At 45.1% G+C, this 11,471-nt stretch overlaps 1 long non-coding RNA gene and 1 other non-coding gene across 2 annotated transcripts; both read left to right on the top strand.

Annotated features, from left to right (window-relative positions):
- The first annotated feature begins 4,252 nt into the window (after positions 1–4,252).
- On the top strand, positions 4,253–10,421 carry LOC113034157 (uncharacterized). Its single transcript, XR_003274124.1, has 4 exons — positions 4,253–4,404; positions 8,991–9,131; positions 9,569–9,631; positions 9,892–10,421. It is a non-coding gene; the product is annotated as an uncharacterized LOC113034157 (long non-coding RNA).
- LOC113034435 (small nucleolar RNA SNORD89) lies at positions 9,680–9,791 on the top strand. Its single transcript, XR_003274179.1, has one exon. It is a non-coding gene; the product is annotated as a small nucleolar RNA SNORD89 (small nucleolar RNA).
- Positions 10,422–11,471: the final 1,050 nt, after the last annotated feature.

The following is an 11,471-nucleotide window of genomic DNA, read 5'->3' on the forward strand; positions in this document are numbered from 1 at the left end:
CACCCGCCTTCATATCAACATGCGTGTAAACGGTAAGTGTTGCTAGGCAATAGTTTTACATCCATTCCCAAGGAGTCAAAATGACGTCGGGCAGTTTTAGGTGGTCTTAATCTTTTTCTTTTGATCACACACAACTCAAAATTCCCTGTTTGATGAAAAAGTCCGTTTCAGGAAAAGTCATGAAAATGTTTTGTTTGAATTATAACAGAGTTATATGAATTTCAAAATGTCAGTGGATGGATATGGCGTGCCGGTGTTAACGGACGGCTTCGCTTCCTGCTTTTCGCCTGATCCGAGGTCTCGTTTTGTGCCTGATGTGGTGTGGAGGGTTTGTGGGGACGATCGAGAGTGTTCTCTCACTTTATATTGGGATTTTTATTTATTTATTTTTTTTTGCCTGTCCCGTTTGGCTCTTTTGCATCAGAATTGTTGTCTAAAGGCAAAGAAAGATGCCCAACGGATTTACTTTACCAAACTGACCATCCCAGCCTTGCCGTAATGGTCCATTTGATTCACCTTTTATTGTTTATTTTATTTTCACTTACTGAATACGGGACAGACTTGACTGGGGGAAAGAAGGGGAGAAAGAAAGAGAAACAGCTGAAAAGAGGGACGGGGGAGAAGGGCAAAAGACAAAAACCAACAGAATGAGCAGAAAAAAAAAATGCATATATCAATCACCTGGATCACCTGCTGAGAAAGAAAAAAGAAAACAAGCAGAAGAGAACAAGAGTAATAGAATAAACAACATCACAATGATATATGGGAATATGACAGTAAATACTAAATATTAAACATTATTGTGCAGCACATAAGATCAACAGAACACAGTGTGCTTTGAGGTAGGAGCCAAAAAGGGTGTAGTTTGTGGGTGTGATCACCCGTGTGTACACCTGTGAGCATGGACGCGCTTGTTTTTAAAAGGTTCCTTCATGTAATGATCTGCTAGAGGGTGTGGGGGGGCCACAGCCCCGTCCTCCAGGGCATGAAGCAGGTGTGGAGGAGATCAAAACTCCAGACATCCAGAGGCCCCCAGAACACAAGAGACCAAGGAAGACCAACAGAGGGTGAAGCTTTGACACATGAAAAGTAGAGCTGGGCGATATGAGATTTTTTTCATATCACGATATGTGTTTTTCATTTCAGGCGATAACGATATCTATCACGATATCAGCCAAATAACTATATTTGTAAGATTTAAATGTGCCGTTGCTCACAAGTAAAATGTGAAATAATCAGCAGCTTGTTTTTAAATATTTATTTCCCATAATAAGTTCAACAGGGTAGATGTACTTAAGGAACATGAGACTTTTTCAGATAAATAAAGGCAAATATTGCAAACTACACAAAAGGCAGCCGCTAAAGCGTTTAAGTTTCAAAATAGAACAAACGAAACAGACTAAACTGTCAATTCCACTTAGAAACAAAATATTAATTCTAAAAATAAATCTTAGTTTGTTTTACAGAAGAACAGACAAAACTGACTAACTTTTGTCAACATCAACTAAACTGAGAACTAAAAGGAAATTCTCAATCTCTCCTTGTTGTATAGCTGAGCTTTTCAAACAGCTGTAACAGTTACTAGTCTGACAAAAGCCGAATGACGAATCAGCGCTTCCAGTCAGAGACTGAGCTGCACCGCTTTATTGTATTTCCAGACTTGCTTTCGGCACATTTACAGTGCAGCTGCTCTGTTTTTGTCAGACTTGAAATAGCAGAAATACCTTCACACTACGGAGCTTCTGTGGCTCTTCCGTTCGACAATCTCTCCGGCGTTGGAACCATCGTCTGTTTTCTCCTCGGTAACCTTCGGTCGCGCTCTCGGCACACTCATTTCCTCCGTTACCCGGCGGCACGGCGGCTGGCTGCTTCCCAAACAAATACACATGTGCGGCTTGGCACTTGTGCTGTACGCAACAAGTCACGTGACGTGACACTGCGGCTGTGATTGGTTCGGCTCTGCGCTACTTAATTTGGATTGGCTGGGGGTTTTTTTTAAGAGGACAAGAGCGGTGAGGCCTATCTCAATAGTTTAACTTTTCTATCGAGAAAAAGTTATTTCACAATACATATCGTTATCGTTCTATCGCCCAGCTCTAATGAAAGGCTGTGACTTTATTGAAACAGAGCCAATCAAACAGATTGATTGGAGTGATGATAGGATCGATAATCGCTGCTGGAGTCAAACCTCAGAGATCACAGGGATTGAAGAAAATCAGGATGCTTGAGTCTGGTTTCTGCTCAGAGTGAGCATGCTCAGCTCTGTTACCATGACAACCATGGCAGCTCTCACTGGCACAGCCTTTTTATACTCTTCTTCACAGCTTCTGGGTGGACTAGCACACTGCGAGCCTGGACTGAGTGGACCCCGTTTGTCCTCGGCCTGAGACGGACACACTTTGCTGATGTGGGACTTTCTGGGATTCTGCATCAAACAGAGTTTTAAAGCGATATCGTGACAGAAATGTGAACTTCCAACAGAAAACACTGACAGAACTCCAATAAGCTGTAATAATAGGAGTCAGAGCTGTTAATGTGAATGGAGCCAGGGTCTATAATCCCATTAAAATACAGATCAAAGTGCTGTGAGTAGGATTAAAGCTTCAGTCAGATCCTAAAAACACTGGAAAGTACTAAACTAAGATGGGTGTAGATCCCGTATGCTGAGGGAGGAGTCGTACCGTGCAGACGGTGTCTGATTGGCTGAGAGCTGCTGACCTCACAGAAACGCAGCCTTTATATACCCGACACTGATCATGTGACCCGAAGGATTCTTAGGAAAAAGTGAGCGTATGACTCGGTACCCTGACCCACTCGTCACTTTCCACAGAACTCATGCTGACTTCCTGCCACAGCTAACCACCACAAGAAACACCATATTTATACACCAGTGCACCAAATCACAGGCTGTTTCCACATAAGACTGAAAGTCCCAGCCAGGAGACCATCCTGGTATCAGGTTAACGCACACCTGTCCCACAGGCTCCACGCTGAAAATTTACCCACAATGCATTTTCCCTCTAAGTCAAAGACATCAAACTGTGATATGTGCCCTCATACTGATGATCACTGCATCAACAACACTGTGAGTTTTGCAGTGGGTGTTACAGTGTTTGTAGTTTTTCAGCCCTGAAAGTTTTCTGGACTTATGAAGTAAAGAAAATCATTCAAAAGGGTCAAATTTGTAGTTTTAACTCATTTATGTGGAAAACCTTCATTTAAAATGTAAATCTTTGTTTGGCAGACACACTGACCCCGAGGTCATGTGGCTCACTGGCTTCACATCAAACCTGCAGAGTCCAGCTTATCATCATCGCAGTACGTGTGAGGAAGTGTTGGAGTTGGTGCATAGCGGACGCCTTCGGTGGACTCCGCCTCTCGCCCTCGCAGAGCCAGGATAGGCTCCAGAATTTGTGCATACGTTCATTTTTGTATTTCAAGAAAATGATTCATTAAACGTGTTGGTGGGTTTAAAAATATAAAGAATAAACCTTTCTTCTCTAATTTTATGATTTTGTCAGATTTTAGGATAATCCTTTAATTGTCCCACAAGGAGAAATTTGGTTGTAACAGCAGCCAAAAAGACACATATACAAACAAACAGGACACAGAGCAGAAACATACACAATTTTTCTTACATATTTACATTAAGGACAATCGTTACTATAAACAGAGTACTGTACAGTTATTAAATTAAATTAAATAACTACAGGTAAGAGGCAAACCAGGTTGTAGTGCGAATCGGTTAATTAACTTATTGCAGTTACAGCACAGATGTAAACATCTGTGTTTGTTGGGAGCAGTTCTGATTGTGAAGTCTGACAGCTGCAGGGAGGAAGGACCTGTGGAAACGCTCCTTCATGCATCGAGGATGCAGCAGCCTGTCACTGCAGGAGCTCTGCAGTTCAACAACATCTACATGCATGGGCTGGGAGACTCTGTCCATCGGAGATGTTATTTTGGCCAGAGTCCTTCTGTCTCCCACCCTTGCACTGGGTCCAGGGTGCATCCCAGAACAGAGCTGGGAACAGAGCATTTTAGATCAAAATGTGAGTTTGTGCCCGGAGCACAGCGGGCGTACGCTCCCCGTGGTGCGTCACATCTCCCGACCCTGTCCAGTGGGCTGGGTTCTGGCCCCCGAGCCTTATGTTTGGCTTGTCTGAGGGCTGCAGTTCACACTCCGCGCCAGCCGGTGGCGGTAACGCACCGTGTCGTTGTTTTCCATCCACCAATAAATTTCGAGCAGCCGGGGTGGTGGGCGCTGATTGGTCGGCGGACCGGACTCGCGGCTTCTCATCAGATCAGTCTTCAATAATCAGTCATGATCCGAGCTCCACGTGCGCCTGAGACGTGGACCGGGACCCGACGGGACGCTCCACGCGGACGTGTCCGCGGGGCGACCAGGTGAGCCGTAGGGTTCCCAGGACCCACTTCCGGTGTTTCTGTGTGTTTTATTTCTCTGCTCGTGTTGGTGAATATTCTGCAGATTTAAATGATGTAAGTCAGGACATGCGTGACGTCATTCACAGACTCGGCGCTACATCATAAATAATCCTTCCGGTCGCTTTAGTGTCGTTGTGTAAGTGTCGCGTTTATGTCTCAGTGACCGTGCGTGGATCTACAACAGCTGCTGTGCGGCTCCGCCTGTGGTCCACGCGTGGTCACCGCGTCCCACCCTGCTGTCTGCTGCTAACACCTGGGTGTATTTGACACACTCGTGTTTTAGTTTCTTTTTCTCTGTCACATAGAGCAGGGCAGATAAAATATTTATCACCATATACATTTGAAAATGTGCGATAACGATATAACTGACGATATAATTGACACTGGACAAAATACTTTACAACTCCTCAACTTTATTAGTGCAAAACCATCAATGTATGTTCACTTAATCAACCAGCTGTTTTTTTTAATCTGCATTAAAGTTATATAAACATTTAACAGTGCAAATTGCTCGCTAACAGTTTAACCAAAAGGCATTTCCAGTGGAAACCGGCCGACATATCCTCAGCATAACCATGTACAACATCCACAAACCTTAAAAAGAGGCTCTACACACACAATACAGTAATAGACCCTGTGCACGAGACAATGCTAACTTCCTGGTTTGAGACCGGATGTGGGGTTGTACATTTCCGGTAGCTTTACTTTGCGGTCAATCGCTACTGCGAAGATATATCCTCCACAATCATGTCCAAAACTCTAAAACGGAAAGATGGTGTTAAGTTACAAAGAGAAGGTGGGAACGCTCACCGCTGCTGTGTCATAAAAAATCTAATGATCAGTTTAAAGAGTTTAGATCGATCAGCTGTTTACTTCACTCAACACAAGCAGAACTGCATCGCTGCAGCAGAAGACACATCGTCCACATGCAGAAGCACATCTCTGTGTAGTGACTGGTCTCATGATCTAAACAGGCAAATGTTCAGCATTCAAACTACAGGTGAAGAACAGTCAAACCAGATGTTTCCCCGTTATGTCGAGATCAGCTCGTCAAGTACACACCTACACCTCCTTCTTGAGCTCTCAGCGAAGGCGGTCGCACTTTCTCCTCTCCTCCTCACCCTTATCTTCCCTGCTTCGCCTCTATGTCCTTGTCTTGTCTTGTGTGAATTTACTTTCCCTGGAACAGTCTCTCACTGTCGTTCTCTAAACCTAAAAGAGAATTATGGATTTGATCAAAAGACTGACAACACCACGGAACAGAAGTTTGATACCATCATGGGGAGGCTCGCAGCTCTTCAACGGGAGCTCGAGAGACCAGCCTCGGAGTGCTAGAATTCGAGCTGCTCACAAAGGAGAAATCAACAATATTCAACATTTGGACACCACGGCGCCAGCTGCAGGCCCAAGGCTGGAGCCCACCAAAACAACTCCCTGATAACGACTGTGTGATGACTATTCTTCCCGCCCCATGAAGGACACCTGGATTGGCTGGAGGACTGTTTACTTAGCCTGATAGGCCGAAGGACACTGTCTCAGCTAAACTATGGACACGCACACACACACACTTACACTGATAAGCACTCACTCATCCCCCTCCCTTTCCAACGCCTTCGATGCTTGTGCCCTACCGGGGATGATAGCAGTCAACTGGACCAGCACAGATGCTGCAGGACCGGATGCGCTGTCTACGCCGGCTCTCTCTTACCCTTTACCCGCCCCTGTTGCTTGTCTCGTGTTTCTATGGTGTATTGATAGTCATGTGCTTTTGTGCTGAGGTGTTTTTTCTGTTATCAAACTGTTCTTCCACCAGGAGCTCAGTCTGAGTGGAGTTTTTTTTTCTCCTCCTCTCACCTCATGTAGTGTATTTTCGTTGTTTTTTTCCTATCAGCCTACCTTTCTGACATGTCTGCCCAATGTGATGTTTGTGTAAAGTTGGTCAGAAGGTTCCTTTGTGAGTGCGCATGCGCCATTAGCGTGCTGCCTGCTGTAACCCTAATTTCCCTCGGGATGAATAAAGTATTCTGATTCTGATTCTGATACACAGCATGTTAACAAACCGTGAAAAAAGCCACACAAAAAACGAATGACTGCTGGTAACGGTTTCTATACATTAGTATGTAGGAAGGGTATGTTGTGACTTACCTTCAAAATTACAGCGGTCCCTCGCTATAACGCGCTTCACCTTTCACCTCGCTGTTTCAGATTTTTTAGTGCAAGTTTGCTTATTTTTACAGCACATTGTGTCCTGCGTCCTGATCGCTGCAGACGATCTCCTCTGTCTCTCCTGTACAGCACAGAATTGCTGCATCGATGCTAGCAGTGTGACTCTGCAGTGCAGTGCTGTATGTCCACGATGTCCACCAAACGTTTTGCATCGTCAAAAATAAAATCGGCTCCTTGATTTCACCTCTCGCTGGTTATTTTTAGAACATAACACCCGCGATAAACGAGGGACAGCTGAGAAATATAACATTTGAATCCCTTTTCTCTTTTGCTCTGAGGCGCGGGGGAAATATCAACAAGTCGATGAACATCATTTACAGATATGTTGGGTAAATGCCCGAGACATCTATAGAAATGTAAATCGCCGCTTGATTCATTTGCTTAACTTGTTTTGGACCGTAAACCAGGCGCGAATAGGACACCGGAAACACAGCTCCCCACAGGAGTTTCCACACCGGAAGTAGCATATGCTAACGTGCACATAGTCTATATTATGTTGAAGCACACTACGTATCACTCCGCGAGGCTCCGCCTACGATAGCCGTAACGCTCCAACAATCCATCAAGCGGTGCGGCTTCGTAGCTCAGCAAAGTCGTACTGAAACATCTGACAGATTTTCGAGCACCGTGCACATAAAATCGTTTCGAGGTCAGTAAACACAACCAGAGTTCATACATAAGGCACACGGGATTATAAGGGGCTCTGTCGACTTTTCAGATTTTAAGTGCGCCGTATTTTCCAAACAACACGGTAATAACGGCGGCCCGCTAGCATGCTCCACCAAAAATAGTGCTTTGTTGTGTATCTGACGGACGAAAGCTAAACCAGTTCCACACCAGTGAAGCTGCAGCATTTTTACAAACCAGTTCTGGTTCATCCGTTTCATTCAACGATCCACTTTCGTCCTCCTCATTCTGCGTCGCCGCCATGATTTTTCCGCCGTGTGCGTATGAAAACAAAGGCACTGCGCATGCACGTTTTACCCATATTCTATCGCCATGTTTCATTTTCCTATCATTGCCCAACATGACACCGGTGCTACCGTGAGCGGTATGATAAGATAAGATAACTTTTATTAGTCCCACACGTGGGAAATTTGTTTTGTCACAGCAGGAAGTGGACAGTGCAAAAGTTATGAAGCAAAAATTAGAATACAATAAGAATAAATACAGTACAGAATAGAATAGAATAAATACTATATACATTAGAATAAAATAGAATAAAATATACAATAAGATAAAAATAGAATACAAATGCTATACAACTGAGTAAAAATACGATGCCAGAAAAGTATTGCACATGTGTGGATGTGTTTGATCAGTTAAAGTCTTTGTTGTGGAGTCTGACAGCAGTGGGGAGGAAAGACCTGCGAAATCTCTCCGTCCCACACCGTGGGTGCCGCAGTCTCCCACTGAAGGAGCTGCTCAGTGCTGTCACAGTCTGCTGCATGGGGTGGGAGATGTTGTCCATCAGGGATGACAGCTTAGCCGCCGTTCTCCTGTCACTCACCACCTCCACTGGGTCCAGAGGGCCTCCTAGAACAGAGCTGGCCTAGCCCTACTGTCACAGTTCAGCGTTGTTTGTCCGTCGCTTCTCCCGCCCTGATCTCTGTCCTTCAGTCCAGCGTCAGTAATGGAAATGAACCAACGGGCTGTCCGGCTCACAGCAGGTAATCTGCCTGGTATGCCAGATTACCCGTCCGGTGCCGGGAGGCAGACGGCTTGAGTGGAGGCTGACGGAGAGGCGAGTTTCCTAAAAGAGATCAGCCTTGCGATGTTACCGCACTTCACTGAGGCTCAGCCTTCAGCAGGTGTTTTGGAGACTGCTGATCAGAATTATTGATGGTTACAGATGTAAAAAGGACCCCGTGGGTCTCTGTGTCACAGTGTACTGTAATCCAGATGTGACAGTAGCGAAGGTGTCCAGCAGGTGTGGCTGTGGAGCTGCTGTCAGGTGCAGTTCTGCCTCAGCGTCTCAGGCCCTCACAAACACAAACACTGTAGCTCCCTAACAACTGAAACCATGTTGTGGACTCAGCTAAACTACATTTATTGTTTTTATTTGTTAATTTGATAAAATTCCTTTATGGGCGTGTTTATTGTGTTCGAATATCTTTGCTGCATTTTATAAATCTGGCGTTTGTCATAAATACAGTGATATTGGAAAAAAGACAAACGAATGAAAAGCCACTCTGGAAACCTGCTGAAGCTGAAGCTCAAAATGAAGACTAGTAAGAAAATAGGGGGCGGGGCTTTATTCATGTTTGAATGCCTTTGAGACTCCGAACGTTTATTTCAGTTTTTCTTTGCTGACTCTGCAGACTGTAATGGAGGCTCCGGCCAGCAGGGGGCAGCAGGGGGCAGCAGGTGGTTTTACCTGAAGTCATTACAGCTGAAGTTCTGTGTCTGTGAATGATGCATGCTGGGAAAACGGACCGAGAGCCGCTGTGACATCGGCACAGGTGAGCGGGTGGGTGGGATTCTGGGACGTGCTCAGACTGAGGTGTGTCACATGACCCTGCTGCTCTACAGGGTCCACCTCACTCAGCTGAGAGCAGGAAACGAAGCAGGAGCCGGGGAGTCTGCTCGTCCTCAGTGTTTACATGAAACTAATAATACGATTGTCAATAATCAATGAACCAATGTCTCTGACTCCTCTTAAATCTGACTTCTTTAAAGTTCACCCAAAAACACTAAACCTCCACCGTCAAATGTCGCTCTGCCTGGAAGTGATGTAATAAAAGGCCGACTGAAGCCCCTCCCACAGCAGTCTGTTCACAGAGGGGAGGGGCCGTGACAAAACCGGACTGAAGCGTACTCTGATCCAGGCGGCACGTGGCGTCCACGACTTCCACGGAGTCCACGGCTACAATCTAACCATCAGTTTGTGTTCTTGCAGGTGGCTCTGCTCTCTGATTTGATCCTGAGCTGTGATGTCATCGGTGGCGCCTCAGCCACAAAGGTGAGGTTTGATGTGAGTGTGTGGTGATGTCGCAGGGTGGGCGGGTCTTCTGGGAGATGATGTGAACAAAAGGCCGAATTGTAGCGCCCCCGCCAGGCAGTGTGTTCTCAGAGCGGGGCGCCGTGACAAAGATCGACCGAAGCGTTCGTCTGATCCCAGAACGTCACGTGACCAGACAGCTGACTGAGCAGGTTGGGTCACGTGACCGTGACAGTTTTATTCCCATGTTCAGCAAACTTCCTGTTTTTCTTCTTCTGCAGTTTCCTGACGGCGTCCTGTGTGAGCGCGGTGTCGGGATGGTCTGTGGCTGTGCCGCAGTAAAGAGGAGGAGTTCTGATCACGCGCCTCTGCGGTCTGTGAGCTCTGATCCAGACTCTCCCAGCTGTGTCGTTCCAGCCAGTTTGGGACAATTTGTTTTTAATTTGCTGTTTAAATGTTTTTAAACAGCCAAATGCAGCAAATCTCACACTGATCAAAACTCTGCAAACTAATGTTCAGTATATTTATTTATGCATGGGAATGAAAAAACTGGAAATAAATTATTAAATATATGAATGATTAAATTACAGTTCTATTAATTTGACACACTTGTTCAAATTTAAATAGACTGGCGAGGAAATGATTAAGACGTAAACCTGAGGGGGGCTAAATAAGTATAAACATAAGTGTATACTTCTGCCTACTGCTTTTCAAACAGCTGAATGGATGATGTTATGGACTGTTGGTGAATGTATATGTTCGAAATAAAAATGAACTGAACATTGAATAAATTACTGATTTACAATTTAAATTCATGACACATTTAAAAGATTATTTAATGATGTGTTTGATTCATTTTGGGACTCCTGGCCCTCCATATTAAATGGTTATGGGAGATGCCCCCAAGGGTGGTGGAGAATGACCGAGCTAAGATCCTGTGGGACTTCCAGATACAGACGGACAAAATGGTGGTGGCTAACCAACCGGACATAGTGGTGGTAGACAAACAGAAGCAGACGGCCGTAGTGATCGATGTAGCGGTTCCCAATGACAGCAATATCAGGAAGAAGGAACACGAGAAGCTGGAGAAATACCAAGAGCTCAGAGAAGAGCTCGAGAGGATGTGGAGAGTGAAGGTAACGGTGGTCCCCGTGGTAATCGGAGCACTAGGTGCGGTGACTCCCAAGCTAGGCGAGTGGCTCCAGCAGATCCCGGGAACAACATCGGAGATCTCTGTCCAGAAGAGCGCAGTCCTGGGAACAGCTAAGATACTGCGCAGGACCTTCAAGCTCCCAGGCCTCTGGTAGAGGACCCGAGCTTGAAGGATAAACCGCCCGCAGGGGCGTGCTGGGAGTAATTATGTATATCTGTATCTCATATATACAGTGTTGGTCAAGTTACTTGAAAAAAGTAATTAGTTACTAATTATTAATTACTTCTTCAAGAATGTAATCCTGTTACTTTCCTGATTACTTACTTTCAAAAGTAATACTTAGTTACTTTTAAAAAACATGATGCTCCACCTGAATATGTAGTAAAGCAACAGACCCTTCAGCCCAGTTCTATTTATTCTGCATAATCATCATATAAAAGTCTCTTTTTAAAACTTGTTTTACTCTGTTAACTTGATGCATCCAGCAAAAACTAAATTCTGACTGAAGAAGCGTGTTTAACACTGAAACCTGTGTTCTGCATATTCCAGCATAAAATAAAATCATGTGTTTTGGAACCTGCTCTGTCAAACAGATGCAAGTAAAACAGAAGAAATGAATGAAATCAAAGACTCAGCAGCTCTTAAATCTATTGTCAGCTGTTTAGCAGGAGTGGGGCGGGTGGAGGTCTGCCCACAGCGGTCATGTCA

This window comes from Astatotilapia calliptera, chromosome 12, assembly GCF_900246225.1.
Source record: "Astatotilapia calliptera chromosome 12, fAstCal1.2, whole genome shotgun sequence".
Taxonomy (NCBI): Eukaryota; Metazoa; Chordata; class Actinopteri; order Cichliformes; family Cichlidae; genus Astatotilapia; species Astatotilapia calliptera.